The 25,067-nt window shown below is 45.9% G+C and overlaps 1 protein-coding gene across 3 annotated transcripts in view; it reads left to right on the top strand.

Annotated features, from left to right (window-relative positions):
- Positions 1-25,067, top strand: part of TMEM53 (transmembrane protein 53) — a 164,039-nt gene that overhangs the window by 116,747 nt on the left and 22,225 nt on the right. The gene's annotated exons all lie outside the window — the stretch shown is intronic.

Raw genomic sequence — 25,067 nt, 5'->3', positions numbered from 1 at the left:
ATACTGTTTTTGTTTCTAACAGGTTTTGAAATTTTTTCGAGATGGGTGGTCTGCCAATCTCAGTCCCAAACATATATATATTCCTCTTAGGCAGTGGTCCTGTTGTGTTCATTTCTCTATTCGGACCAAAAAAAAACAATAAACAATAACATGAAAAAAGAAAGAACTTGTGCAGAAGAGTGGTGCAATTGATCTATTTCAGTAGAAGATTAAGCGAGCTTCAACCCTGTTGACCTTCTGCTGTGGTGTTTACGGCGGGATCCCCTCTACCCAGATCACACCAGTTTTCCCAATTACCACCTGACTACTTATCCCCACCCATTCTCTTCAGTGTTTGCGTCACCGGGCTTTTTCCATGACGTCATTACCTCCCTCCATTGCCCAGCTATTGGGCTGGCCTCTTCCCATTGTAACACTCTGCCTCTACCCCAGCCCACATAATGACATCTTTATTCCAGGTTTCCATTCCATCGCTATTCTACGCTTAGCGAGGCCCAGAGCAAGGTCTATCAGTCTGTTTCCAACCTTACGCTTGAGTGGCCTAGGGAAGAGGCCCAGCAAACACACCCGGATCGTGAATGGCTGTACTCTACCCAGTACACTTCTGATCTTGTCGAAAACAGCATCCCAGAATAGCCGTATATATTGACAGCTCCAGACTATGTGCACGGAGTCCACGTCAGGGTAATTACATCCGAGGCAGTGCCGTACCTCCCCCCCCATATGTCACATTGAGACGGTGAGGCGTTAAGTAAGACATGTGTATGTAATCAAACTGAATATATTATAAGCGTGTGTTCCTGGAGATCTTTTTGGGGGACAGCAAAGTCTTACGCCACTCCGCGTCCGTGAGTTCCACTCCCACAAGTCTTTCCCATTTCTCTCGAAGCCCACTCAAGGGGCCAAGGGATGCTGCTATTAGCGCAGCGTAGAACCAATTTACAAGATGTCTTGCTGTGCCTAGGGTAAATAAGGCATGTAGCACCGGGCGTGTCTCTGGTTCCTCCCTCCCATTATCCCAAAGCTGCACAAAAGTACGGGACAAGGCCTCATATGCAAAAACTGAACTGGGGGGAACCCGCTGTCATCCACCAAATCCTCAAACGGGATCAATGCCTTATCCGAATAACAGTCACCTACGTTGTCCAGCCCTGCTTCTGCCCAGTGTATCAATTGTTCGCTTGTGAATACAGATTGGGGATCACCATGCGGCAGTCCCACCAGTGGCAACACCGGCGTCTATTTAGCAGAACAATGGATCTTATTCTGACACCTTTTCCAGGCTTGTAAGGCAGTGTGTTGTAGTAGTGAACAGTATGGCACATTCATTGTCGGTATAAGCAATTTAACCTCAGTAAATTTGGGTGGGATTTCGGGTTAGACAACCATGTCCCTTTCTCATTCACCCCCCTCCACCCATTGTGACAACCACTGTAGTTGGGCGGCCAGCATATAGTATTAAAAATTCAGGATTCCCAGTCCCCCTTCCACCATACGACGCTGCAGTGTCTTCAGAGACACCCTTGGATGCCCGTCACCCCACACCAAGCCCTGTAAGAGGGTGTTCAGAGAGCGTAACAAGCTACTTCGCATCAGGACCGGTAGGTTAACAAAGAAATACAACAGATGGGGCAACATAACCATCTTGGACAGGGAAATCCTGGCCATTATGGGTAATTGAAGGGTACACCAAAAATGTACACAGGAGCGGAGTGAGCGCCATGCTCTATTCAAATTCCCTTCCTTCAAGTCCTCTAGTAAATGAAAAACGTGTATGCCCAGGTATTTAAATGCATCTTTGGCCCAGTGCATGTTCGCAGTTAAGGTCTCAGGTCGACTTAGTGTGCCCGCCACAGGGAATAGATATGTTTTGGCTTTATTGACCCGGAGGCCGGACTGCAGCGCGAATCTATCCAAAATCTGCAGAGCCGTGGGCATGCCTGTACTAGCCTTCTCCAGATAAATTAACAAATCATCTGCATATAAAGATATGTTATGTTGACATCCTCCTATTATTAGTCCTATCCCCTCCCCGCCCTGTCGGACCCCCTCCGCGAGAGGCTGTACAGCCAGGGCAAACAACAGAGGAGAAAGAGGACACCCCTAACGCTTCCCCTGTGAGATCCGATATTGCTGAGAGATTGTTCTGCCCGTTTTGACCCGGGCTGTGGGCAATGCATAGAAAAGCTGCACTCAATGGACCCATTCCTCACCCAGTTCCATACGTAGCAGTACCTCAAACAGGTACTGCCAGCTAACCGTGTCGAAAGCCTTTTCTAGGTCGACTGATAAAACTGCAGCCTGTTGCTTGGTAGAAGCTTCCGAGTGATAAAGGATGGAGTAAAATCTGCGGGGATTGTAGAAAGTACTGTGTGATCGGATGAATCGCATATGCGGAAGAAGCCTACCTGCCAGTACCTTACTTAAGATTGTAAATTCCAAATTAAGCATGGAGAGAGATCTATAGTCCGTCATTCCGGCCATAGGCATCTTGGTTTTTGGGAGTGGAATCACTAACGCGGTTTGGGTCAAATTGGGCAATTACCCACGCTTGTATGCCTCTGTGTACAGCTTAACAAGGTGTGGCACTAGTGTATCCGCATATCTTGGGAGTGGAATCACTAACGCGGTTTGGGTAAAATTGGGCAATCCCCCACGCTCCTATGCCTCTGTGTACAGCATAACAAGGTGTGGCACTAGTGTATCAGCATATCTTTAGCAGAATTCTGCTGGTAGGCCGTCAGGCCCTGGCGTTTTACCGGTCGGCAGCGCCCTTATGGCCGCTTTGATTTCTTGCGGGATTATTCTGTGCCCCAGCTCTTCCCCTGCCAAATCGTCCTCAGTGCGGAGCGGCAACGGGCCTGAAAAGTCTCTGATGTCGGGCAGGTGTGCCCCTGCTGGAGCAGCATGCAGATGCTCATAAAAGGAGCAAAAAGACTTGTTAATTACGACTGGATCATGTATACCATCTCCTGTATCCGCTTTAAGCTGTGTGATTGGCGCCCCTCCCAGTTCTGGTTTAAATAGTCTTGCTAACAGGCAGCCAGCTCTGCCTTCCTCTCCCTGTACTCTATCCAAATGCTCTTTGTGGCTATAGCACCTTAGGCGTCCAAGCAATTTGTCGTACCTTCTGTGTGTTTCCAATAAGGATAAGCGGGCAGCTTCCTCTGTTTCCTGAGCATTGTCTTGATTACGTATTTCTTCCTCTAAGTCAGTGATTTCCCGCCGTAGTTCCCTATGTGCCCCATGCAGTGGCCCTGTACAACCACCTTAAACGCCTCCCACACCATCAAAGTCGAGGAGGCTGTGTGGGCATTAATGGGAAAATATGATTCGATGAGCGCTTGTTGTGATCTGCGGAAAGGCACATCCTCCAGCGCCGAGGGGTTGAGTTTCCATGTTGGAATCGGGGGTCGACACCCCCCCGACATTTGATGCATCATTATCAGTGGGCTATGATCTGACAATGTACGACCCAGGTAATCGGTATGGAGTGCAGTACTATTAAAGTCCAGAGTGCAAAGGAATGTATTGAGTCTGGTATGTACCTGGTGAATCGGTGAGAAGAAAGAATATTCCCTATTCACTGTATGTTGTCCGCCAGGTATCCTCCAGGCCCCAGTGGGATATCCAATTACGGAATCCCGCTGCTGTGCGATGTGGTTGCGCTCCCTGCAATGGAGGATGCAAACGGTCCACCAGAATATCCACGACACAGTTAAAATCCCCTCCCAGGATAGTAAAACCATTTATCTGACTAGCCAATTTAGCAGAGAATGTCTCAAGGAGTCAAACTTGGTCCTGATTGGGAGCATAGATATTCCCTAAGGTTACTGCCTGACCGGCCAACCTCCCGGTGATTAGTACGTACCTTCCCTCTGTATCAAGGGACACACTGTCAAGCACAAAGGGGATCCCAGGTTTAATCCAAATAATCACCCACCTCGCGAAGGCCGAGGCGATTGTCACGAATATTTACCCCCTCCATCGCCATTTCAATTTCCCTGCCTCCTCCCTATTCAGATGTGTTTCTTGGAGGTAGGCTATATGCACATCTCTGCGCCTAGGATACAAGTAAATGTTGTGGCGCTTAGTCATGGACCCCATCCCCCGTATGTTCCACGTAAGGAAGCGTATTGTGTTATGTGTGTATGCTATTGTGATCAGATGACCTCGAGTGACCTCTCAAGGGGACCCCACCCCTTCCCCGCTTGCACATTCCTGCACCACCAGTCCCTTCTGCATATTAAACAACTTACTACTCTAACAAAAGGAACTCCAAGATGGTCAACCCCTCATCCCCAGGGCAGTCTGACAGAGTGTGGAACATTATTCACTTAAGTGAGGCTTCAACCTAGTGGGTCTCTCAGTGGGGTGGCAAAGGTAAAGACATAGTTCATGGCACGTAGACCTTCTAGAGAGCGCCAACCTTACTATATGAAACTTGGTCCAGGACCTGGGTCAGCAGTTAATAATTCCCCAATACTTCAGGGTCCCATTATCACTCCCATACTCCCTCATTTCAGATGATCTTGTCGGCTGTATGTGGGGTCACCACCAGCAGTTTGCTGCTGCCACTATGGGAGGAATCTGAGTCGTGTTGAACAGTTTCCTTTGACGAGCGAACTGCAGGCTCCGAGGAAGGGCTCCTGCCCGTCATGATTGCTGCCACGACCTTTAGCGCCCCTGCCCTCTCGTTCTCAGTCTGTGACGTAGTCGGTCTCTTAGCAAGCCCCCTCCTGGATCGCCTTTTAGAACGCTTCCCAAGATCCGATGTCCTCTTTGCCATTGAGATGGAGCTCTGCAACTGGGGGAGCCCCACTTTTGTAAGTTTCAATCCATTCCCATGCATCCTTCGGATTGTCACAGTAGTGAGTATTCCCATCTAGGATAATACGCAACCGGGCTGGAAACATCAATGAGTACTGCAGGCCATCCTCTCTCAGGGCTCTCTGAACCTCTAAGAACGAGGCCCGTTTTCTCTGTACCTCCAACGTGTCGGGGAAGATGGATATTTTACTGTTGCCCAAGATATATAGGCCATCAGCACGTGCCCTTTGCAGGAGCAAGCCTCTGTCTCGGAAATGCAGAAGTCTGGCCATGACCGGCCGCGGCTGTCTACCCAGAGCTAACGGTCTAGCCGACACCCGGTGGGCCCTCTCCAGCATGTAAAACGTTGGCAGGCCCTCAGGAGCCACGGTGGTTCTGAGTAATTGTTCGAGGAAAGAAACAATGCCGCCGCCCTCTTCCTCTTTTGGAAGGCCCAGGACTCTAATATTGTTCCGTCTATTGGGTCCTTCCTCGTCCCCGGCTCTCCGCTCCAGCATGCTCACTCTATCTGCCAAGACCCTCACCTGCACCTCCAAGGACTTCTGTGCTGGTATCAGGCCTGCAACGTTAGACTCCACCTCCTTCACCCTCTTGGACAGTTTCTTGTGTTCCTCCCGCAATAGTCCCAGGCCCGCCACCACTGTGCTGATATCTTGATGAAGGGTAGCTTTTGTATCAGCAATGGCCTCCAAGATCTTAATTGCTTAATTGCTGCTGTACCGAGTCCTCCTGGGTCATCTGAGACTGCTCAGTTGTCCTCTAGGCTTGCCTATTCTGCCAATGGGCCGGGCAGAGCCCTCGAGGCTCCCGGGGTGTGGAGGCGGAAATCTCACTACGCCGTACCACTCGCCGCAGGTTCCACCCCTGGTCAGCGTTCAGCGTGCATCCGATGTGTTGACTGGTACGGTCCACGTGCCAGGACCAGCGCTGCCACTGCCCAAGTAACTGCTCAGTCGTACCGCTGGCCACGGGCCAGCAAGGCAAACACAACTCCCAACGTCTCACCTCCCTAGACTGGTCCGGTTCGAGGCGTCCTCCGTTGTGCCCTAGGGGAATGGACACATCCGCCCCAGGCGCTCACGATCTCCAGTGTCTAGGGCGGAATTCAACCTGCTCCTATTTTTCTTCCGCTGGCCTTCCTGCCTCTTGCCCTGTCTGGGCCACCAAGCAGCACCCGCCCTCAAGGATTACACTAATAGTCAGCAATACTCAGCACCAGACCACCACTCCCAGTCACTGCGCTTTCCGCTACCAGTCTGTTTCCTTCAGCAGTAGCAGGCAGTGCCCTTTCGCCGCTCCCTCCAACGTCACTTGTACCTCCTTTCTCTAGGCTTTTAAGAACTTTTAAGAACTGGAGCCTTCCCATCATGTTAAGGTCAGGCACGGGGGTCAGGCAATACTCTCTCGGCCCGCTTCTGCCTTTCAAGTTTACCGAGGCACTCTGAGCATGCACTTTTGTTGGGTAACCTAGCTTATGTGCAGTGGGGCTGGCAGAGAGTCCAACACCAGCCCTCCGAGCCCCGGCCTGGGCCCCGATCACTCCCCTCGCTTCCTGTCGGGAAGATGCCTGCAGCCCCGCAGTCACAACACCCAGCCGGTCTCTCTCCGTTCGCCACAGCCGCCCGCCGAGCAGCCCCCACTCCCGGCTCAGACCATAGCAGACCCCGGGCCTCGCTTCTCCTTCCTTATCCGGCACTCGTCCTCAGATCGCCATCTTGGTGTGGAAATGTGCCTTTTTAGGGGCACACCGGTGCAGGGTTCACCCTTAAGTTTGTCCCCGGGTCCTTAGACTAACAAAGAAGAGATTGGCACTGAAGCTGGAATTCAAAGAACAAGTTTATTAATCACTCATGAGTGGGACTACATCAATACAACACCCTCAGGCGCTGTAGGAGGTAGTACATGGAATACAGAAACCATGGGCCTTTTATACACAGTTTGTTGCAGAGTAAACATGTAGTTACAAATAGAAGGTACAGGCCTACACAGGAATAGATACTGACAAACATGGGCAGATGAATATCACTTAGCAAAGTGGGAGGGGAAACAGAGCTGCTTACATCAGTAAGACATGGTGGACAGTTACATTCTCAAACAGGTGCATTCTAGCAGCTACAGGTCTTTCTGAGCTCATACGTTGCTCTGGCTCAGTACAGAAGGAGTTAACTAAGGTTGATGACTCAAGCAGAATAGAAAAGCAGGCAACAGTGAAGACGGCAGAATCACAAGGCTAACAAAATGGATGCAGCAAACAAGATGGGTCCAGCTCATGCTAACAGCAAATATTTTCGATTTCCACATTGGTTGCGTGCTGCCTCAGCCACCTCACGGGGCAAAGCCCTATGAGCTACTGGGCCGGCAGTTTCAGCCCCTCTCCTCCGTGGAGTCACCGGACCCGTTTCAGGCTGCCCCTAAGTCCCGGCCTTCAACAATTCATGCCGATAAAGAGCGGGCCGGCTCGGAGCTCCGGGCTCACGCGTCTGCAGCTCCTTGGCAATGCCCAGGAGACACTCACTTTGATCCATTTATGTGCATGATCGTTTCCTTCCATTCCGACAAAATCTGATTTTGGCATGACTTCCATAGTTCATTGACCTACTGATTAGTAAATTGTACATATGCTAACTAACTTTACAGCAAAATGTGGAGCCTGAGTAACTAAAGTGTTGTCAGATGATGTTCTCAAAATATGATTCTGTAACACCACTATAATCTAATAGCTAGCACTTACTTTTGTGAATTTGTTAATGCATCCACAATAATATAGATTCCTTATTTATGTCCTGACAGGGCTGTAAAAGTCATGTGTAGTTGAAACGCATTGAAAGTCTTTAAAGAGGACTGTATAACGGCTAGTAGGGGCTTCGAAAGATATGGTAATATACTGAATGAAAGAACAAATATACCCAGGATTTGGAAATATATTGGATGAAAAGACAAATATACCCAGTTGTGCCTACCTGCATTGTGAACTCGAACACTATAAATACACAGTGTCTCCCTGTTTATGGATTGTCTTACTAGGTTATTTGCTCACGTTATTAATTAAGTTAATAATTATTAGATTTGATGCATTACTTTTTGTTTAGTAGGTGGAATGTTTCCTTGAGCATTTATTGTTGATGGTCTAATTGTATTGATCACTTCTTAATATTCTTTTAAAGTAACTAAGTGTTTTTAAAATAACTTATCACAGTATTGCTTAATGTATATCAGATCACACATCTTTCCCAGAGGGAATACCTTTCGTTTGAAAACTGATAGCAAACCAACACCGTCATAGCGATCTGTGTAATTCCCCTTTGTTGCCCACAGTAATGAGAACATGGAACAAGTTGAGTAAAAAGGCTGGGATCACCTCTGTCCAGCACTCTTCAACCGGCCATGGAGAAACTTGGACTTTGCCCCACGAATGCAAAGGGACGTATTTAGAAAGTGGAAAGAGATTGTTTTTTCTGTCTGAGGATATGTTAAAAAGGCCCCAGTGAAGAGCTTTGAGGAACTCAGTGAAGAGTATGGGCGGCCAGAGGTAGAATGCTTTGGGTATACACAGGTCAGACATTGGGGTGCTGCATGAGGAGGTAAAACGGGGGCACATAGGAACCTCACAGCAATAAAGAAATGCTTGAGAAATCAAGGTAATTAGGCTCGATAGTATATTTTGGATGTCAATATTTGAAGAGTTATACCGATACAAAGTAGTCTAGTTGGCAGATTTGTACATTTTTGTAAGCAGGGCCAACATGCTCACGTATTGTGGTACTGCCCCAAAATAGAGGGGTTCTGGAGGAAGGTACTAGGAATTGTCGAAGAGGTCACAGGAAGCCAGATATACAGATGCCCTGATATGACCCCTTCAGGGGGGATTTACCTATTATACTAAAATGAGACAGATTTGCAGTCAACCTAGTCCTAGCAACACAAGATCGAATACTGCCACTGTTGGTGGGGGGAGGCAGCTGTGCCGAACTTGGAGTTTCTGGGGATGAGGATATGGCCTTTTTGGACTGCAAAGTCGTGCACATAGCTCTCAGGGAAGTCCTTTATGAGGATATGTGGCCCCTAGGTGAAGTATTTGGCTAGAGACTTTAGGGAGCTCTGATGATTACAGATCTCAAAGATTGTTGAACAACCCCATGAGAGAAGCAAAACATGGACAACCACACGAACCATTTCGTTTTCTTCATTGCCCGGCCCTGTGGGTCAGCTGCTGAAGACCCAACCTAACAGAAATAATTACAAAAAAGCAGAGCAACAAAAAAAGCATCCACATTTATCACCCATATGGTAATTTAGCCTATTAACTCCAGGACATACTCCAGACATGTTTTAGCTCCTAGTAGGAACTATTTTTTTGTTTTTTCTGATACTTGGCATAAATCACAGCAGAACAGCCAACACATTTCTCTCACACAACCAAGAGCTTCGTCAGGGCTTATTCATACTTTATCCATGTAGTTGATTCAATCCTGTGATTAAATGCAAGTCTTCTATAAGTTTTTGTATGCTGCAAACGGTATCCAAAATAGATCCTTCTCATGAGACACCATTCCCATTGACTCCCATTCCCATTGACTCAATACAAGCGCAACAAAATCCATGTGAGTACTTCACGTCATTGTATTGAATATTAAAATTAGGTATGTGCTTCCTCTAGCTTAAATTAATCCTTGGGATGTAATGTTGGCCTTCGAAGTGTTTGGAGCATATCTCTGAAGTCTCTTTCATCTTGGCTACAAGTTTCTCGAGAGTTCTTACATTTAAGTCGCCTGCACCATCCTTTCACCTTTGTTTCAAAGTTCACAGTGGGAAAAGGACTCATAGAGTTTTGAAAGACTTTTATCTGGTCTGTTTGTTATGTCTCCTATTCCTTCTTTACTTTTCCCAGTTCTTAAAATCATGAACTGAGTTTGTCCTTCAAGGCTATGACCCTGGCCCTGCAAGATCTGGTTGTTCTTTAAGGCTCCCATTAACAGGGATTTTTAGTAGGTAGGTACTGGGGCCAGGATCTCTGCCCCTCTCTACTGTACTCTCCTAGATAGGAGTTGTGTAGTATTCACTCTACAGCAAATACCTCACACCCAGGCACCAAAGGTTCCTCAGTTTTAAATATTTCCCGTGCTTGGATCCCCCTTTGTTCTCCTTTAGCTACATTAACTTTGTACTCAGGGCAGGTGGCGCATTGTGATCGAATGCAGATGTTTAGTGCAGTACCTCCAGTGCTTAATTTGTAAAATATTAAGTCCAGGTGCTCAAATTTTTGTAGGATGCCACACCCACTTTCCCCTGCTCTACCCACAGACTCCACCCACTTACTCTATTGGCTCCACCTGCATCCTCAACTGGCACCACTGAAAGCCCGATGTAATACCCGATCTGAATTTCAGCAAGGGAGCTTTCCTCAAGTAAGATATTGATACGAGGTCCCACCACCCCTGAGGAAATGTATTTAAAAATGAAATCAAAGGTGCATTTAAAGCACAATTTTGGAGTAAATTGGCTAAAATGATTAACAGGGAACAAGTTCGAACATGTACACCAGGGTGTATGTCTTTATGCCATATAAAACATGGCCACACCATCACCTTTCGTACAAACCACTTAAAACCTTGGTGCGTAGCACTTTTCTATGGTAGAGTGAGCATGCTTGCAAACGTGAAGAATACAAATAAAATCTCTAGTGCTGCAAAATTTTACACACCAAAAACCTGCTGGATGTGTGTTGCATACAGATATTAGAAACACTTCAATATAAGTCAGTTTGAAAAAAGCTGGAGTCGTTTGGAACGTGTAGAAAGTGGAAACATGCAGAAAGAGATGCTAGATTTTCTCTATCTATGGAGTGCAAAAATATATATTTTCTCTGCTTGTCTATGTAAACTATTAAAATAAAGCAGAAAAAAGAGATAGCAAATGCTGTAATATGCTGCTCTAGATGGAATTGTTGCAGCTAAGCAACAATATACTCATGTCACAACTTAATTTGTGCCTGGGAGAGGTGTGAAGAGGTATGAATGGAAATGGAGGCCCTCAGCTTTAGCCCTCTCCTTGTTTACACCAATGAATAAAAGGGAGAGTAAATGAAAGAAAATAGCAGCCTAGGATCACTCAAATTGGCTAAGTAGGGAAGCCAGCAGTGATCCCAGGTTTTCAATTTGCACTGCAACTCAGACACCAAGTGGGCATGTTTTTCTGACATCAAAGGGTAAAATTTTGTCCTGAAATACGATAATATAGCAAAGGTGACAAGCAGAATTAATTTTCTTTTTAACGGGCATACGAGTTCTTCATGAAAGGGAGATCCTGAATACTCTGTGGCTGTCTTGCAGCATATGGTACAGCTAGGTTGGTGAGCTGTCCTGAAAAACCGCCAATTGGCCCCATAACAGGTACCAGTGCATCCTTTAGCCAGTACAAGGTTTTCAAGAGCAGAGCACACTACGTTGTGGGTCTTCTAGTTTCACTTTATAAGATTTCAAGAATGTGTGCTGATGGCAGAAAAACAAGACTACCTGAACATGCTACTCAGGGGCAGCTCCTCCTGTGTCCCCCTCCCACATGCCCTACCCTGGCCAGTACCCTCAGTATGACCTATGCCCCCACGACCACCTCACATTACGATCAGGTCCTTGCCCCACGTATGCCTTAGATTTGCATGTGGCTCCCTTACACTCCAGTTTGGCATGCAACCCCCTCGCACAGCTGTCTGGCTTCTGCCCCATCACACTCCAGTCTTGCTTGTAAAACCCCCTTCAGTCAGAGTGTGCTTGTACCTCCTTGGGTCCCAGTCTAGTTTGTGGCCCCTTACGCTCCAGCCTGGCATGTGCAACATCCCCGTCCTTATGGCCCAGTCTGGCTTGTAGCCTTCAGATACTTCAGCCTGGTGGGTCACTGCTCATTAAAGCTTCCCTTTCTTTGTCAGCTTTCCAATAATAGCTGGTCCCTAAACATCCAACTGACTAAAAACATGCAGTCTCTGCGACCTCAGGGATCTAGGTTGAGAAGATTTAGTTACTCTCACCTGTCCCCATGCAGAAGCAGAAGAGAGGAGTCTTGCACTCTTAAAAAGGCCTCCCCTCATACCGGAGGGAGCACTATTCACAAGTGATAGGGCCATACAACTCCCATTCTAAACAAACCATAATCTGATTATTTCACCAATTAGTGCATACTCTGAAGAGGTAACACATGTTTACGATAGCTCTGCTTGTTAGAAGCTCTTCAATTCCATTGCATTGTGGTAGCTGTAGTTCTTTGCATCACACATTCTTGATCCCTTAATTTGGTTTCTATTGCAATGGACATTGGGACGTGCACTACTGCAGAGCATGCAGTCAATCAATACAATTGTGAAGTGTTTGAGAATGCACTGCTGAACTGCACAACGCTGCTCTCATGTGAGAGCAGCGTCGTGATTGGGTGGGAGGGGAGCAGAGAAGCATTGAGGCGGCGGCCGGCAGCAGCAGTTGAAGGTAAGTTATTTTAGTTGTTTTATTTTTTTTTTAATTAATGTATTCCCCTCCCACCCCCCCACCAAGTGTTATTGGCAGTAACCACTACTGGTGTTACTCGAGGCAAAATAAATATTTCTTAAAGTTAAAAGCCAGCAGCAGTGGATGATGAACTGTAGCCGTGGACCCTGCACTATAAAACGTTATTTTGCACAATGAGCCACTTCAATACTTTGTAAACAAATACAGCATTGAACACTATACAGTTGATGGCAGAAAAACAAGACTACCAGAACGTGCCACTCCAGGCAAAATTCACATTCAGGTAGTCTTGTTTTTCTGCCATCAGCTGTGTAACCGTGTTCAGTGCTGTATTTATCTACAAAGCATTGAATTGGCTCATTACGCAAACTAACGTTTTATAGATCGGGGCCCACAGCTGCAGTTCTTCCTCCACTGCTGCTGACTTTTAACTTTAAAGAAAGATGTATTTTTCCACAAAAGTTCAAAGCCAGCAGCATTGGAGGAAGAACTGCAGTCGTGTGCCTCGCACTACAAAACCGTAATTAGCATAAAAATAGCCCTTACTTACTGGGACTGCGAGACGGCATTTGTAGTTTTAAATAATCTGCGCAAGATGTCTGCTGCACGATTGATGGTTGCTTCGGTCGTCGGGTGATAAATTAATACTGTAGCTGCAGTATACTGGGTGGACCGCAGACGAAAACACTGCTCATTGGTCTGACTCTGGGCCCTAACATGATGATTCGCCAAGGAGGTACCTGGGCCAGACTACTATTATATTTTGCAATTGTTCATTGGCAGTGCACTAGGCTAGTGCGCTACCAATGCTTGATTGCAAAATGGGATGTGACCTGTGACGGTGACCTACGCTAATCCAGGATCCAGGCAGTTTCACTTTCTGGCATTAGTTTGTGCCTCAAAATAAGGCGGGCAGCCGGGCTGCCGTGCTGCCAGCATCCCATTTGAAATATTTTATGCGCGCACAGTCACGTACGATATTAACACTTCACAGGGGAGACTGGGACCCTACTCTCAACTTAGTGAGCAGCACGCATACATGTTATTACATTACCAATATAAACATTGTGTGCAGAGTAGATTAGAGAGTGTAGACCCGGCCCTGAGAAATAAGTGCCGGTGCTAAGCACCGGCACAATTTAAGCACTGAGTACCTCTGAGTATAATCCTAAAAGTAGCACTGTACAGCAAACACCTAGACACCATTGGTTGCTAGGTTTAAAAAAATGTTCCCTTGCTTGGATCCCCTTTTGTTTTCCGTTAGCAGCATCAACTCTGTCGCACGGGCAGGATGTGCACTGTGAGTGGGCACAGTGCCTATTGGTATACTCATGAAATCAGCACCCGCCCCAACTCAGTGTTAGTAACCAGAACAGATGCAGTACTCTGTTCTCGGCTATAGTGTTCCATGCTCCGCAATCATCTGATGGGCGCCTCCTAGGAATCTCATTCAGGCCGCCAAGGCCCTCATCTGGGGGCAGGCGTTACTCCTTCAAGAAGGTCAAGGGGGAGCAGAGAAATTTGAAGAGGATTGTGCTGAAAGGCTGTGATGCACCCCAGTTCTGCCTCCCCATCCACCCCTCACACCATAACCTCTTGAAATATCACCAGGACAGCTCATGAGAAACCCTCTAAGGCAGAGTTCTTCAATCTGTGGGGCACGCCCCCCTGGGGGGACGTAACACCATCTCAGGGGAGGCGTGCACTCCACCCTAAAATCTTACTTTGTTCGTCTTCCACTGTTCCGCGTCACAAGTCTTCTGGGGATTTTTTTATTGGAGAACTCTGGTGTGGTTGGAGGGGGGAGTGAGGGGAAATCGATGGAGCACGACATGCCCATGCTTTTTGTCAAGTTAACCGTCCCAGGAGGGGGTTAATTCGTAGAGGTGAAATGCTTCAGCTGCAGTGAGAGGCAGGAAGCCTCATCTGCTAAAACCAAAAGGGTTCCTTTGCGTTTGATTTCATAGCAGAGGAGATTCCTTGCCTCCCACTGCAGCTTTAGCAGAGGAGATTTCCTGCCTCCCACTGAAGCTGAAGCATTTCGGCTCAATGAAGTTAACCCCGTCCTGGGAGGGTTAGCTCTTCCCAGAAAGGAGACAAAGTTTCTTTTAAAATTACACAGGCAGGCTTGCAAAATGCCAGCCAGCCATGTGTTTCAACAGTCTGCAAATTGCTTGTCTTGACACTAAATATGGTTATAAATAAAGAAGTATGTATTCATTTGTAATGTTACTTTTCTGTCTTTGTTCCCTTTTATTATCAGTCATGGATCATTCAGGTAGCCCTAGAACACAATTAAAAGTTCTTTCTATTTATATTACTGTTCAAAGTATGCACAGACAAGTGCTGACAATACAACTTTAGGTGACTGCTTATTTATGTACTGCCTGCGACATCAAAATAATGAGCTGGCAACCCCAATCTTAAAACTGGAAGTTTGTTGCAAGATCAGTACATTTATTTCCTTTGCCCTGATCCCTAGTTAATGCCATAATAGCAATAGTTTAACATATCTGAAACCCTATGCTGCCGTCAATAACATGCTGAGTTATTTTTAGTGTCTGGGAATGCACCCTGCATTCAGACAACTCGCTCCACATTCTCGCCCTTCACTTTCACGCTCACAGCGGTCACAATGCCCTCACACTGATCACACTGTGTCCCTTACAGTCCCTGTTTTGACTGAAAATGTCTGCAGAATATACAGCTTTTGAGAGAAACTGCTATCAAAACTCTCTTGCCTTTCAGCTCACCCTATTTATGTGAGATTGGGTTCTCGGCACTTGCGGTATTAAAGACTAAGTACCGTTAAAGACTGGATGTGGAGCACAACCTGAGGACGGCAGTAGCAAAAATCCATCCACAGATGGTCTCTATTGCAAAAAACAGCCACACCCCCGTCACATTTATGTTGGTGGTGTTCCTATCAATCTATGACTTGTGTAAAACAAAGAATCCTAGTAAAAACGATTTGCGCACATTTTATCTTGGAAATGGTGTTTTGAGCTGTGTAATAAGCCTCTGTCATTTCACCACACCCCCTCACAAACCTGCAGTTTACAAAACACTCTTATTGTGTTGAACATTATTTGGTGGATATGGCCCGGGATATGCGCAATGCGGTCGATTAGGTAGTGTACCAGATTCCAGAAATTTCTGTCAAGTGGTGGGGGGCCCAACATCTAAAAAAAATTCAGCTGGGGGGGCTCAACCTACAAAAGTTTGAAGACCTCTGCTCTAAGGGATCTGACAACACCCACCTCTTCTGATGCATAGATTCATCTCTTAAGAACTTGCTTAGTTTGACCTGGGAGGTCTGTGAGGAAACTACAGAGCTTGGGTACAGCACCACTGCCCCCACCCCAAACATCTGATTGTTTCACACCTGTTGTCATATCAAGTCTGGTAATGCCAAAGAAGGAGCCCACATCCGATCTCCGGGACACAGGAGCCTCCCTGGGAGGCCAGCCAGTTCAGCCTTCAGGTAACATCCCAGGATTAGGGGGAAAAAAATCACTGTAGTAAACGGTATCCTCTTAGTCCCTATGCTTCTTGACGATACAGATGTGTGCTCGTGCACCTACAAGTCTTGACAGGTCTGAGCTACAAAGTAAAATGTTGGGGGCTGTGTTTTTTGGGGCGTGTGGGTTGCAATCCACAGACATTACACTGGCCTCAGTCAAACAGGATACTATCCAGAGGTAAAAAAGGTCGTGTGAAAGTGGACGGTCATTCAAGCTACAATTGATTATTAAAAAATGCTGCTTAGAATAATGTAGCCACAAAAAGGTGGAAGGAACGCTACATGTTCCTCAATTTTCTCAGGTGGACTCAACCAAGCAAAACATTTAATGACCGATCTGAAATGTCCTCCCACCCACTGCACTGTCAGCAGTAAGTCAACAGTTGACCAATTTAATGACAAACCGATCAAAAGCACTCATATGGAAATCAATTTTTTTAACGCTCATGGTCGTGAACTCGATTAGTTAAAAGGGACTCGGGTCCATGGATCAAACAGATTAGAGAACGAAGTGAAATCCTCTCTTGTTTCTTCCTTCAGATCCCAGACTGTCATTCTGTCCACACACTGGCTGGTTGTAGTTGAAACCGACAGCATTGTGGGTAAGAAATGGGATCTGGCATGTGCTGATGTGCAGGTGCACGGTAACCACGAATCAACAACTGTGTACCAGCATAAAACTAGCCAATCCCAGACAAGTTGCCAGCGGTTGATAAGATTACATGCAGCGATTGAAGGGATTCACACGTGTCTCAAAAACATGTCTTTCAAAGAACACGGGATGGCAGCAGAGGACCAGAAAACGAGTCGAACTCGTAATCCTGTTTAGAACTCACAGCTCACAGTGTCAAGTCTAGAATGTAATACCCGCCATATTCAGCTATACACAGGATTGTTTTCCTACAAGACGCTCGTCTTGAGCCAAGGGCACCGAATCAAGTTGATTCACTCTGTAGGGGCACGCTGTATCTGTATATCAAGGTAGCCCACCGTTTGAAGCTCTGTGCTTCCTTCCGGTGTGCACGGAGGCACGACAGTTATTGTGCAATCTAACACACCAACATGGTAACCAAAAGAAGTACCGTAAAGGTAAAGACTCTTTCAGAGGAACCGTAGCTGGGTTCCGGTCTTCTTTTCAGGGTGTAGCAGGTGCAGTGGAACCGGGGCTACGAGTGTGGGGGCTCACTAGGCCAGTTTCTCTGGTGTGGGGGGAGGGAGGCAGTGGAGTGACAGGTACCCCTTTCATTCCTTGCAGAAGGGCCCATAGTCGCCTTGTCACTCCAGCACTTGTAGGTCATCATCTGTTCTTTAGAGGACATGCGAGCATACCTCCTCGTCTTTCGTCCCTCAGAGAGGTGGGGTGCCCATGAACCGATCTGTTAACATTGACCTGGTTGGCCCCAGTCCTTGTGTCTGCACATGAATCCAATCTGAGAAGCATAGCGTCATTTTTAGGCCACACCTAGCAGACAGTGCAGCTGTCTGGTCTGCTAAAGACATCTTGAGGACTTTCAGGAAGTTGACCTAGGAATGTATTCCACCTGTTGATTACTATTGGCTTTGTAGATTTTAACTCACATATTCTTGCTTTCTATTTGCTTTAGGCTTCCGTTGTCTAAACTGTGTTTACTGAATTCTTCCCTGAACTTCCTTTTTATAAACGGTCCTTTAAATCTTGTTCTTATCTTGTCATATTTTCTGTGCATTCAAAGAGAGCAGTCAAATGTCAGACACTGTCTTCCGTAGGCTCTTGTTAACTTTTCTTTCTCTGACTTCAAAGTGAGAGGATTTTTGTGACAATCTTGAGGAAAGAGGATTTTTCTAGCACATGACAACATTTAAATGAACTGTGTAAGTATTTCAGAATATATTCGAATTAGAAAGCAAATTTGTTTGGTTCTAAAGAGTGTTGGAAATAAATACTTTGATATGAACAAAACAACTGATTACACTAGGTGATGCAATTTCCACACATTTTTGTTTGTGCACTGTATAGTTTTATTAGTAAAATTGTACGTCTGTGAAAATGTGATGGTCATTTCAATTGAAAATGTGTTATCTATAATGGCAGTGCTCTATCATACAATGCATACTCCACTCTGCGCCATTCCACTTTACTCTACTGCACTCCACTCTACGCTGCACCATTCCACTCTGCCCCACACCATTACGCTCTACTCTATTGCACTCTATGCCACTTCATGCTGCGCCTCTCTACCCTGTACCACTCTGCTCTGTCAATGCACTCTTCGCACTCTACACAACTGCACTCTCGCCACTGCACTCTATACCACTCCAGTCTAGGTCATACCAATCTACTCTGCACAACTTCACTCTACTCCACTCTGCAACACTGCACTCTACGCCACTGCACTCTATACTAATACACTCTGCTCAATGCACTTTACTCTGTAACACTCAAATCTGCGCCCCTGCACTCTACGCCAATCCATTCTATTCCACTCTAATCTACACCGCTACACTCTATGCCACTACCTCTACGCCACTACACTCTACACCACTTTGCGCTACGCCATTACACTCTATGCAACTGCAGTGTACCCCACATCACTCCACTCTAAGGCACTCACCCTACTCTGAAACAATCTGCTCTATGCCACTTTGCTCTATTCTGAGCCACCCCACTCTGTCACTGCTCTCTACGCCACTCTACTGTTAACCACTGCACTGTACGCCAGTGCACTCTACTCTGCATCACTGTACCCTACACCACTGCACTATGACACTGTACTCTGCAACACCGCACTCTGTCACTCTGCTCTACATTACTCCACTCTATGCCACTGCACTTTACTCCAATCTGCACCACTTTATGCCACAGCACTCAATGCTACTTAACTCTACTCTGCGCTCTACGCCACTGCACTGTCACTCCACTCTACTCTGCATCACTGAACTCTGCGCATCACTCCACGCTGCTCCCCTCCACGCTGCTCCCCTCCACGCTGCTCCCCTCCACACGCTTCTCCCCTCCACGCTGCTCCTCTTCACGCTGCTCCCCTCCACGCTGCTCCTCTCTGCGCTGCTCCACTCTGCGCCACTGCAATCTGCACGACTCTGCTGTGCACCACTGCACTCTACTCTGCGCCACTCTGCCACTGCACTCTACAGTGCACCACTATAGTCTACGCCACTACTCTCTGTGCCACTCTACTCACTCTGCGCCACTCTACTCTGTGCCTCTCTGCACCACTCTGCTCTGTGCCACTGCACTCTGCTATTCACCACTCTAATTATGCCACTGTATTCTAGAATGCTCCATTGTATGCCGCTAAATTGAATGCCGCTGCACTTAATGCTGCTGCATTCTACACCACTGTACTCTGCAACACTCTACTCCAGTGCACTCTACATCAGTCCTCTCTACTCTATGCCACTCCAGTGTATGTCACTCTACGTGACTCCACACTATGCCACTCTAATACACAACACTCTCTGCCACTCTATTCTACATTGCTGTACTCCACTCTTCGCTATTCCACTCTGCGACACTTCACATGACTCTCCTCTACGGCACATGCTGAACAGCAGCCATGTTTGCGTACAGCATGGCTAAAACACTTTGGCAAAGCCAGAAGCTCTTGAATACGCGAGACCCATTGGCTTTGCCAATGTTTGTTTACAATGCTCGTGATGAATCCTTAGTGTGTCGTACTTTCCACCCTGTCCCGGCGTAGGAGGGTATGCGTTTGACATCTTTTGATCAGATCCACTTCTGGCCTCATCCTGAGATATTTCGGGCTGATGTCATTCACCCCCACTTGCTCTCAAATGAAGCCCCCGGTGTATCCCAGCAGATCCGCTTCAGGCCCCAGTGGGATCCTGATATTCTCACATGCTGGAGAGCTGCTCTCCAGCCATCGTTTTATGCTGTTCTTAACCATCAAGTATGAGCCCCAAGAATTTATAATATTTATTATTTGTCATGATATTAATTGTTCACTTTAAAAAAATAAAATGATATTTTTACTTCTCTTTTTATCCCAGTCAATTGAATCTTGGTTATAAAATCCTTTTTCTTTTTAAATGCTTCGATACCAATCTATTATTTACTTGGTTCTGGCCTGTTGTATTGTTAATGTATTACAAATGTATTTTTTTTCTTCCAAATAAGCAATAAATATATTTGAGCTAAAAAAGTATGAGCCCCAAGACGGGTTGCTTTGTCTCTAGCTTTGAGCCTGACGTGGTGCTCGACTGGCCTCGGTGTCGTGATGCTCACCTAGATGTTAGCAGACATCCTTCCGGGAATGCAAACAAGAGCATGTTAAAGTGTTTTTATGGAATGAGTCATTTTATTATCATAAGTATCACCTTGACAAGGAACAGCCCTGCTCAATCCCTGTAGATGGTAGAAATCATTGCTGCTCTCAAATCATCACTGCTCTCAAATCATCGCTGCTCTCAAATCATCGCTGCTCTCAAATCATCACTGCTCTCAAATCATCACTGCTCTCAAATCATCACTGCTCTCAAATCATCGTTGCTCTCAAATCATCACTGCTCTCAAATCATCGCTGCTCTCAAATCATCGCTGCTCTCAAATCATCGCTGCTCTCAAATCATCGCGGCTCTCAAATCATCGCGGCTCTCAAATCATCGCTGCTCTCAAATCATCGCTGCTCTCAAATCATCGCTGCTCTCAAGTCATCGCTGCTCTCAAGTCATCGCTGCTCTCAAGTCATCGCTGCTCTCAAGTCATCAATGCTCTCAAGTCATCGCTGCTCTCAAGTCATCGCTGCTCTCAAATCATCGCTGCTCTCAAATCATCGCTGCTCTCAAATCATCGCTGCTCTCAAATCAAATCATCAATGCTTTCAAATCATCAATGCTTTCAAATCGCTGCTCTCAAATCATCGCTGCTCTCAAATCATCGCTGCTCTCAAATCATCGCTGCTCTCAAATCATCGCTGCTCTCAAATCAAATCATCAATGCTTTCAAATCATCACTGCTCTCAAATCATCGCTGCTCTCAAATCATCGCGGCTCTCAAATCATCGCGGCTCTCAAATCATCGCGGCTCTCAAATCATCACTGCTCTCAAATCATCACTGCTCTCAAATCATCGCTGCTCTCAAATCATCGCTGCTCTCAAATCATCGCTGCTCTCAAATCATCACTGCTCTCAAATCATCACTGCTCTCAAGTCATCAATGCTCTCAAATCATCGCTGCTCTCAAATCATCGCTGCTCTCAAATCATCGCTGCTCTCAAATCATCGCTGCTCTCAAATCATCGCGGCTCTCAAATCAAATCATCAATGCTTTCAAATCATCAATGCTTTCAAATCATCACTGCTCTCAAATCATCACTGCTCTCAAATCATCGCTGCTCTCAAATCATCGCTGCTCTCAAATCATCGCTGCTCTCAATTCATAGCTGCTCTCAATTCATCGCTGCTCTCAATTCATCGCTGCTCTCAATTCATCGCTGCTCTCAATTCATCGCTGCTCTCAATTCATCGCTGCTCTCAAATCATCGCTGCTCTCAAATCATCGCTGCTCTCAAATCATCGCTGCTCTCAAATCATCGCTGCTCCCAAATCATCACTGCTCCCAAATCATCAATGCTCTCACTGTTCCACTGCCACATGCTTGTGAAAAGCCAATCAGGGAATTTAAGTTTAGTTTTTTAGCCTTAAGACTGTTCTCATATCAAGGGAACCTTGATACCAAGGTCACCGTTATCTTCGATTGCTTTACATCCATTGCTGGCCCGCGCCTCGTGAGCAGCCCAGATGAACAGGACTAGACCATTGTTCTTCTGCCCTCGTGAAGGTTACCCCGGCAGCAGCGACATTCCTTTCCACCCTGTCTGAAGGAACAGTCCAGAGCCCTTGTAGCAGCTCTTTAAGAGTCTGTAAAATAAGTCTGCATGTTGACCTTGCGTAGCCAGCTATATTCCAACCTTTTCCAATTTTTGTCAGCAGAAGATTTTTAACAGGGTTTTGAGGGACCATCTGTTAAGCTGCCTACATGTCCCATGCTTCTATAGCACTCATTTAAAGGGGACATCCGGTGAGTGATGTCACAGTAGGTCTCAAAGCCCAAGCTGATTTCATCAAACAAAACATTCTGGTGTGACTAGTGTTGTTGACTCTCAGCACTGTAGAACCGGGGAAAGAGATCTGTTTGTTTCTCTACACTGGGTGGCCCATTTAATTTCACATGCCCAGGGGCTGTGAGTGCTCCAGCATGTGTCCTGGGTGCTCATGGGTTACAGTGACCCACCTGGGTTGCTTTTCTTGCCTCTGCTGTTTAATTTTTTTGCAAGGCTAACATGATGCTATGTGGATGCTGAATCAAATGTGCCAAGACACCAGTATGCTGATCACCCAGTGCTACATGTCTCTCTTTCTGTCGCAAACCTACAATTAAACATTCCATAAAATATAGCCTTGAGTACCCAAATAAGACCGGGCCCACTAATAACGAAATCAGGTGTGTGACGTGTATAAAATTACATCTTTGAAGCTAATGGCCTCTCATTATTAAATGGGCAAAATCCATTTTTACTCTGAAAGGGCCCGCCTGCACCGGCAGGGCCATTTTAGGGGAACAACCCTGCTTGTGTGCTATTGGAGTAGGTCGCAGGAGTAAAATACAGTTTCATATTTCATTTCCTACTAAATTCAATATATGAACAATGCAACATGGAAAATATACATCATATGCACCGGCAATATAGGTTCATATTTATGGCTGCCTATATTACAGCACACCTGCATTTATCCATATTTATTTTTGCTCATATTATGGGTACTTACCCATATTTATTTTGTGTTAAGTGAAAAAAATAACTTCAACTAGTATATCTCAAAATGTATATACGTGTTAAATATGCCATCACACTTAAGTGTCTGGTTTTAGCATATCATGGAAGCATTTAGCATACAACAATACACACATCAGAAAACATAAATATTACGTTGCAAATACATGTGCATTTCTATGTTTATTTAAGAAAATCTAATTTCCAACTTAAGTCTCCATCCTGTCATTACCCAGACATATTGGGCTGAAAGTCAACATTAAAAGCAAGGACAAATGACTCGAAAACACATACTTTCTGTATGTTATTCCTTTTTTAAATTAAATAAAGAGAGACACATTAATTCGAACTATATTTATGTCCAAAAATCAGAATAAATTGTAATAAAATATGTAACAGTAGATACTCTGCTGAAATAAAAACACATGGGTAAACAGTTGTAATTCTATACAGATGGTGCCATACCTAGCACTGTCAAAAGCAGAGGAAGAGCAAGAATTGGCAAAGCCTGGTTTAATGTTCTACCATATGCAGCATTAACACATTAAGAATGATACACACAGGAGGGGTTTGCAAGACCATATAGAGAGTGCTCTAGTTATGCAATAATCCCTCAAGTGGATGCAAAAAAATACAGTCATACAGCCAAATGTGTTCGGTGAGAGAACAATACGTTTCTGGGTTGAGCCAAGATGTGGTTTACAAACTCTCAATCCAGTGGCTGAAAGTGACTGGTCAAAGGAAGCCAATGGTCGAATGCGTCCGCTCCAAAGCCCACTCAATGGCTCTGATTCAGAGTTTGTCAGACCAGCAGATGCTATTGCTGTTCATCGCTCCTGGTAAGAATGATATCTGGGGGTATATTTACCGGGTGAGGTAAATGGTGCCTATTCTGAGTTTTAGTGGAATAACATGCTGTTTTTTGTGCTCAACTCGCCAAAATCCACATTGTATTGAAGTATTGTACATTTTCCCCTGATGAATTCCGTCAGGTTTGAACTGCAAACATTTAATGAGGGGTGAGGTATTGAACACACCCAGTAATTATCGATTCAGTTAAATACCATCCAACTCAGAATTCTAACCCAATCTGAATCGGGGTATATGTATTGATTATCACTTGGTTTGCTTGACATCTGCATTGTCAGAAACCGAGACCTAAAAGACTTCTTGTGTTATTGCAGTAGTCAACTAAAATGATCATTGTTACCTGCCATGGGAGGGGGTATCTGTATTTAGTTTGATCAACATGTCTGCTGCTTATCATCACATTGATTTATGTAGTAAATTACTTGTCTACTATTCTCCACTGTACTGCTCTATCGGAATGTTCCATGACCTCATAGAATGCCTGGGTGCCTCTCTGTGTTAGAGAGTCAGTAGTCAACTCAGGCTGAGCTGTAAGGAGCTTGCTCCTTTTGGGGCTAGCTCTGTTTCTTCTTTTACAACAATTTTGGCGACGATCTTGAACCTACACGAGGAGTAAGGAGTAAGGACAACTGAGGAACTAAAGGACAAGGAACTAAAGACTTTAAGGACTTTCAAAACGCCAATTGAAACTCAAAGGTAACGCCCTGGCCAGCCCCACCAGTGTCCTGTACCATCTGGACAGCCTGAAGCCTGGGCGTTTGACACCTCATCACCGGTGAGTCTGCTGTCACCCATCTGTCTACTGTAAGACTCCTACTATCAATGGTCTCCCCAACAAGTGGCTTGCCCATCCTTCTGTGTTCCCTATTTTGTCTGGGCCCTCGATCTACGTGGGAAGCGTCGTGCTGTGGCAGCAGCAGTGTTGGTGTATTTTTCCTTCCGATCAAACAAAATGGACAAGTTTCATGACTCAAAGCAAACTTTTTTCGCTGTCATTGTTGAAAACAACGTGAAAGGAGGGAGAGCACAACTGCTGTGTAAGAAACCCCTCACCCACCTACCTAGTAGGTGGCATGCTTCATCATCGGGGCCCAACTGGATTGTCTAGCACAATCCAGTTGTGCTACAACGCCTGAGATACAGCGGAGCAGGGTTATGAGCAGTGAGTGGAGTGCTATGTGTGAAGTGATTAAGAGTTAATCAATCATAGGCATAGTAAGTACCGCTACTCATCACACAGCCCTAAGCGGTAGCCTGTGACCCTGCTTTTTACCCTCCCTCCTATTACATTGGCATAGCTGGCCTCGTAGGATTCCTCCTATTTAAATATTTAGGAGCTCTTCACTGTGTCCCACTTCTGTTTCCTCCCTTAATATTTTAAAATGTTTATCTGCCCAGAGACTTAACTACTCTTCTTTCGTGTCACCTCTACTCAGTGCTCCGTACACGGGACACCGAGTATTTCTTTTATTTCCATTCACAATGAAGACGTTCTAGTCTTCCCAGCGGCAGCACGCAACTTCCTGCTTGCCGACCTTCTTAACCACGCCCCACCCGTG

Source organism: Triturus cristatus, chromosome 4_2, assembly GCF_964204655.1.
Source record: "Triturus cristatus chromosome 4_2, aTriCri1.1, whole genome shotgun sequence".
Lineage (NCBI taxonomy): Eukaryota > Metazoa > Chordata > Amphibia > Caudata > Salamandridae > Triturus > Triturus cristatus.
Note: the sequence above shows the minus strand (reverse complement) of the source record. Positions and strands in the feature narration are given on the sequence as shown.